Source organism: Salvia miltiorrhiza, chromosome 2 (assembly GCF_028751815.1).
Source record: "Salvia miltiorrhiza cultivar Shanhuang (shh) chromosome 2, IMPLAD_Smil_shh, whole genome shotgun sequence".
Taxonomy (NCBI): domain Eukaryota; kingdom Viridiplantae; phylum Streptophyta; class Magnoliopsida; order Lamiales; family Lamiaceae; genus Salvia; species Salvia miltiorrhiza.
Window position 1 is genome coordinate 53,184,014 of NC_080388.1, and position 6,858 is coordinate 53,190,871.

The window sequence follows — 6,858 nt, forward strand, 5'->3', positions numbered from 1 at the left end:
ATTTTATTTCTATTAGTTACTTGAAAGTCGTGATTTAGTTCCGACTAATGAGAACGAGTTAAATTAGTTATTTAATTCGTAGAGATGTTACATCGAAGCATAGTTATTCAGCAAAACCTAGAACCAATTTTATAGATATGCGATGATACAAAGAAATTAGATTTTCAGATACAACTTTACACAATGACTGTAGGGAATTATTTACATCACCACTATTCCCTACTTACAATCAAAACCTATCACTATCACAAAACACTACAGCTACATACCTACAAGCATGCGGGAGATAACGCGTGAGTGTAAAAAGAAGAAAAATGAGAGAAGACCAATCGGCTCCTCCCTTCAAATTCAGCCAACCACCATCTCCAATCCTTTGACTTTACAGCCAACAACTCACTTATTAAACCACCAGCCTAACACTTCATTCCTTCTCTCATACACCAACCACCAGAAAGGGAGATGAAGAGAAGTTAATTCCTGCTGCCATCTGCCAAGTATCGAGAGGTGAGTCTTGGCCTAAGTTTCTTCATTTCATACTTGGTTCTTCCTGCATTTGTTGAGGAAACAACATTTGCAATTTCAGTTCCTTCCCCATTGAATTCAATAATCACAGCAGCCATCCAAACACCAAACTTCACAGGTATATACTAAGCTCCCTTACTTCAATCCATTCACATTTCATCCAACAACCATGATCAGTTAAAGAATACAGAGTATACAAATGATTATATGCTTAAGGGGACTAAGCATAATACAGAAATCAATTTATACATATATATATTTTCTCCACTTGAGATAAAGGCAATGAGAAAACTCTCACAAATCAGTAGCAAAACCAAGACTCCACATAGACTTAAATATTGAACTTAGCATTTAGAAGGGGAGGGAGGCTTATTCGAGGTACCTGTTTCATTTAAACGGGGAAAGATGACGGCTTGACGTCGACGCTAATCGCACGGAAGAGGAGGGGGTTGACTGCCCTGCTCCGCCGGACTCCAGGGAGACGCAACGGCGTCGAACCAGGGCGGTGACCCGGGATTTCAGAAGCGGCGCCTACGGTCGCCTCGACTTCGCTGGATTCAAGAGCAGCGGCGGACGTAGCCCAGCGGCGCGGCGATTTCGCCTGAATCGGCGGAGAGCTAGGGCTCGTTTTGAAAGGAGGAATTGAGCCATTCTGTGAGAGAATTAGAAGGCGGGCGAAGGGCATCGACTTCGCCGGATGTACAAAACCAACGGCGGCCCTTGCTGATCTCCTTTGAAGCACAGCGCGGTTCGTGGAACTCCAAGCACGGGGTCTCGCCAGAAATCGAACGCGGAGGCGACGCGACGACGGCGCTGCTCGCTGGTCTTCCAGAGGCGGCGGCATCGAACCGTGATGAGATGAGAGAAGGAGGCATCGATTCTTTGAGAGGGGCGGGTGGCCGAGGACGGCACCCTCGGCCGGACACGGCCTCGCCGGGGCCGTTCGCGGCGGAGCTGCGGAGGCGGCGGACGTCCAGACGCAGGGAGATTTGAAGAGAAAGAGAGAGAGAAATGGCTGAGACCAATTTTGAGAAATTGGGAGAGAATCGAGTGGGTGAGGTAGGAGAAGGAATTAGGAGTTTTAAAATGTGTGGGCTTGTGTTGGGGCATCTGATTTTTTTACCTTTGGGCCGAAAATTGGGCCTTCATTTTAATTATGTGGGCTGCAGATCTAAATTGATAATGGGCTGTATTTAATTAGTTTGGGCTAGAGTTAATTTTTATTTGGACTGTCATTATTATTTTTGGCTTAAAATCAGGCCCAATTTAAGGGTAGTCTAGATTAATCTATTAATTAAATTGAGCTAATTCTAATTATTGATTAATTTAGAACGAGGCTATTAATTAGTAAGTGAGTTAGAATACTCTAAGATGAGCGGATTAATTATTTATCCACCCTCATGAGACGATCCTCAATTAGTTAATTTTATTTATTTAATCCGACAATCAGAATTTATAATAGAATCTCCCAGATTATTATCTCAGAATAATAATTATCGGAATACGAGTCATGCATAGTTAAATTACGCATTCTCATTAATTGAGGATTTTATTCGAGCAAATATCTTACTTTATATCATCGCAATAAAGGTGAAGCGCGAGAGTAATAATAGCCAGTCAAGGAGCTACTTTACCAAAGCAAAAGTTGCTATCAGGTGGGCATTACTTTTACTATACGTATATAGAGATCCCCTGCGTGTCGTAGGCCTCTTATACGAATGAATGCATGAGATGATTTAACTGTTAATTTCAGTTTTATATATCTATCAAATGAGTTTAATGTTACATTTGAGCAAGTTATTTCGTTACAAAATATTTGAGTTAAAGTTATTTCAAGTATTGTCTTGCCATAAAATGTTTAAATTTTAGTATGATATCTATCTGATGTGGCTTTGCCAATGATGCAATCGAATTCGGGTCCTGAGCAGTTGATAGCTATCCTGCCAGGACTAGTGTACACCAGTGACCGTGAGTCATCTAGCGGGTTGGCCGGTCAAGTGACCGTGAGAGGTGGCCACCTCTCCGGCACACAGTTCCAGATATGATAGATTACAAGAGAACTTAGTCTGCAGACGAACTTTAAGAATCACAAATGAACTTAGTAAGCTTGGGCCTTTTTAGCGAAAAACTCCCTTGCTGTACTATTTATGATGGCATGACAATTTACAGTTTTGAAGCATGTATTTTTATACCTAGGCATACGTGCCCACTGAGTGCTTTTGTACTCAGCCCTGCATATGTTTTCTAAATGTGCAGGTTGAGCTGATGTGATGATGGTGCTGCAATGAGCGGAGTCTCCAGGGTTGTTAATAAATAGTTAACCTGTCTAGAATATGTCTTCATACATATGTCTAGCTACTTTCCGCTGCAAGATGTTGTTGATGTTATAGTATGTTATGTCATACTTTGAGTCTTAAGAGAATGGTTTCATATGATGTATAACTTGATTAATGATATTAATTAAGTTTTATGTTGTCTTTCATAGACTGTTCAAAAGAGTATTAATGAGTAAATACGATGATTTTTCTTAAGTTAAGTAAGATTTACGGTTTCAAATGATGCCCCTTTCTTTCCCTTATTCTTTAACCCCATCCCTAGTCGTAGATCACTCGGCTTAACTATCCTTAGTTAAGGCGGGCTGTGACAGAGTGGTATCAGAGCGAAGGTTAAGCTCTGAATTAGAAGTCTTGAGTTTAGTCTAGAATGAGTCACTAGACTAATAGTTATTAACAACCGTGAGCTCAGCGCACCATCACACCAGGCTCAACGAGGTATGTAAAATTTCAAAGTTTATTTGACGTTAAATTTTGAAGAGCATGATGTTGAGGTTATATGATGAGTTATGATGTTACACTTTAAAAGTGCATAGTTTGAGTTTGAGGATGACAACATGATTAATAATGAGTTATTATGTTGTAAGAGCATATGTTGATGTTACATGATGAATCATGAGAGCGTTTATATCATATGATGTTATATGATTGAGGATGCATAATTATGAGTTATGATGTGATGTATTTGAGATGTTTTGTGATGAGAATTGTTTGAGCAGTTGTGATAAGTCACGATGATTTAGATGAAGGAATCTAATGTCATTGTTAAGAGAGATTTTTTTTTTTACTAAGTAGAAGGATGAAATGAGAACTTAGAGCTAAAGCTTGAGAGAATTAGCAATTGCTTTAAGTACTTGTTGGTTTGAGTTATGAGCTTGAGTATAATAGCATGATTAATGATGAGTTATTAGCATGCTGCAATGAGATATTGTACGATATGTTTGAGATGTTTTGTGATGCGAGTTTTGCTCACGTAACCTGAATGGTACTTGAGGAGGTATCATGAGCCATAGTCTTTGGAGATGGCTTTGAGAGAGAATTGTTGAGTTGTCTTACTGAGTCACGATGATTTAGATTAAGGGATCTAATATCATTGTTTAGAGAGATTCCCTACTAAGTAAAGACGGGACGGGATGAGAATTTAGATGTTTTGAGCTTGAGTTTTAAGATAACAATATCACTTAGTAGGAGTTTTGCTAAGTTATGTTTTGTTTATTTCTGTTGCTGGAGCCAAGTAGAGTTAGTTCCTAGAGTCACCTTTAAGTTCTCCTTATAGGTTGGCCAGGACTGTTGGCACTGCACGAAAGTGGACTGTTGTGAGATCGAACTCAGGGAAGATCGGATACGAGGACGAGGCGTACAGTATGTGGTACAGAGATACCCTAGCAGATTTTCAAACACAGGTTCATAGACTATGAAATGATGAAAGCCTTATGGTTGTTACTAGATTGGATGTGTTGGATTTGTATACTGAAAGCAAGAACGTTTTATGCTTGTATACAATGTTTCCTAAGTTCACTATCTAATCTCCTATCTGATTGTGTTCATGATTGCATATGTATGTTCTTTATCTCTATATAAGTAGATTATATGGTGTGTTGTAGATCACAGAAGACCATATAATTGGAATAACCTTAAGAGATATAATATGATCACAGCCGAAATAACTCTAGGACAAGTTATTGGTTTAGGCTGCAGTATAGATGGAAGTAGTTTGTCTTGGCTACTTGTCTATACTGGTACGTCATTACGTATTGATAGGACCACAGTTGAGATGTATTCTTCTATCTGACTTAAGTGAAGAATCAAGATCTCGGTGACTTATAAGATCTTAATACTAATAAGTATTCAGATATATATGTTAATTCGTATATCACTTTGACTTACTATGGGTGAAAGTTATATACTAACTCGAGTACTCTGTATCTTGGGTGATAGCGGTTAATATATGATATTTGATTATCTGTATTAGTACCCGTATCCGGTATAGGATAATGACATCCCCTTAAGGAGCTCAATAAGGTTTATTGCGCTAAACCCTGCAGGTTGATTAAGTTCAGGCGCAATAATAAAGTTTGAGTGGTACTGCTTAAGGATTTATAAAGAGATTAATTAATTTAAGCTGTCAGAGCTCTAATTAATTAATGGATGTCGGATATTTTAAATACGGAGATTTAATAAGTCTAAATACAAGCCCCCGACTCATCACCGGCAATAAAGGGGTAAGTCAGTATCGGTTCTCTAGTGGAATGAACTGATATTTATAAATTAATTATGGTCTGGGCTGACCATAGATAAATTAATTTATTTGAGGCCCATCTTTATTCCTTGTATCTGGTCCCTGGACTGGCCCAATGTCTCCTAGCCCTAGAAGGAGAGAAAAACGCCTCCTACACTAATTCTGTGCCCACACGTATTTAATTTTAATTAAATACAGCTGTCAGCTCTCAGGAAAACAGACTGATAAAATATTAGGGTTTTGAGAGCTGTGGGGCGCAGGGAAGAAAAACGTGTGGGACTTATTTCTCTCTTGGGACTTTCATAGATCGTTGTCCATCCAACGGTGAAAGCTGAGCGGGATACAGTCGAGAAGATCAGAGCTGGAGTCAGATTTTCGCAGGAAACCATGTTCTGGCAGTCTCCGTAAAACGGCCATAACTTCCTCCACAGAACTCCGATTCAGACGAATCAGGCGGCCACGGAAAGCTCTCTCGAAGACGAAGAAGTCGTATTTCTGCACAAAATACGATTGGAGGTCGTTTGAGGGGTCAAACGGAGCGTTGAAGTTGGCTGACCTGTTCAGCGACAGATTGACGAATTCTTAGGAATTCTTCAGGTATTTCTGAACTCCAACGTGCAGCTGTTAAATTCATAGGAGCATGTTAGGATTAATCGTTGTATGATAAATTAATAATAATCCAAGAAACGATCATCGGGCAAAGCGGAACGTTAATTCAGTTTAATATTCCTTCAATTGGTATCAGAGCCCAGGATTAATTTCTTGGCTCTATTATTAATTTATGTACGATTAATAATGTGCGTTGTCTTTACTGCTGTGGTTCTTCGTGGTTCGTTGATTCGTGGAATACGTCGTTTGACGTTGTAATCGTTTTTCACCACGAGAAAATCCGTGGTTAGATTAGGATTTCAATTGTATTTGTTTTTCCGTTGTAAATCTGTAAAAACTGAGGAACGAGACGAAGATGACAACGAATCAACAACGAAAGAACGGTGTAAGGAGGACAGGACGGGTACGGTGCGGCACGGGCTGCCGGTGTCGAGGGCAGCGCGCGCACGAGCGCTTGCGCGCCGTGCGCCGCGCGCGCCTGGTCAGGCTGTCGGGCTAACCCGTGCTGCTGTCACCGAGACTACCTGGGCGAGGCGAGGCGGAAGGTGGCGAGGCGGGCGACGGGAAGCAGCGGGCAGGGGCGGTGCGCGCCCGGGGCTGCGGTTGCGCGCTCTGCGCACTACGCGCCCGGCGGGCGGCGCGCTGCCGCTGCTGTTGCTGCTGTTGCCGCACACTGGAGCCGCTGCCGCGCTGCTGTCGCTGTCTGTTGCTGTTGCTGGAGACGCCGAGGCCGAGCCAGGCGAGGGCTGCCGCGCCGGGCAGCTGCTGCTCGCACAGGAGGCTGCCGCCGAGGGCTGCTGCCGGCTGTTGCTGCTGCTGGAAGCGCCGTGCGCTGCCGGCGGGCTGCTGCAGCGTTGGGGCGCGGCTGTGCGGCGGAGGGCAGGCTGCCAAGAGAGGCGGCGTCGCCTAGGGGATTCCAAACCCTAGGTGGCGCGAGTTTCGTCAAACCCTAGGGGGCCCAAACCCTAATTTTCAAAGACGGGCCTGTTTGAAGCGTTTCGGGCCGAGTTTACGTTTTTGAGCCTTTTCTTTTCTGTTTTAAATGTAATAGATTAGAATTGGGATTCCACGAATGGGTCACGAAGAACTTTATTGTTTTAATTCTGTTCTTTGCATGTCGTGGTGTTAATCCTTTATGCTCTTTGCATGCTGTTT

General features: G+C 42.2%; 1 long non-coding RNA gene across 1 annotated transcript; it reads left to right on the forward strand.

Annotated features, from left to right (window-relative positions):
• The first annotated feature begins 423 nt into the window (after window positions 1–423).
• On the forward strand, window positions 424–3,004 carry LOC131010190 (uncharacterized). The gene is made up of 4 exons (XR_009096498.1): window positions 424–504; window positions 584–640; window positions 2,113–2,177; window positions 2,779–3,004. It is a non-coding gene; the product is annotated as an uncharacterized LOC131010190 (long non-coding RNA).
• Window positions 3,005–6,858: the final 3,854 nt, after the last annotated feature.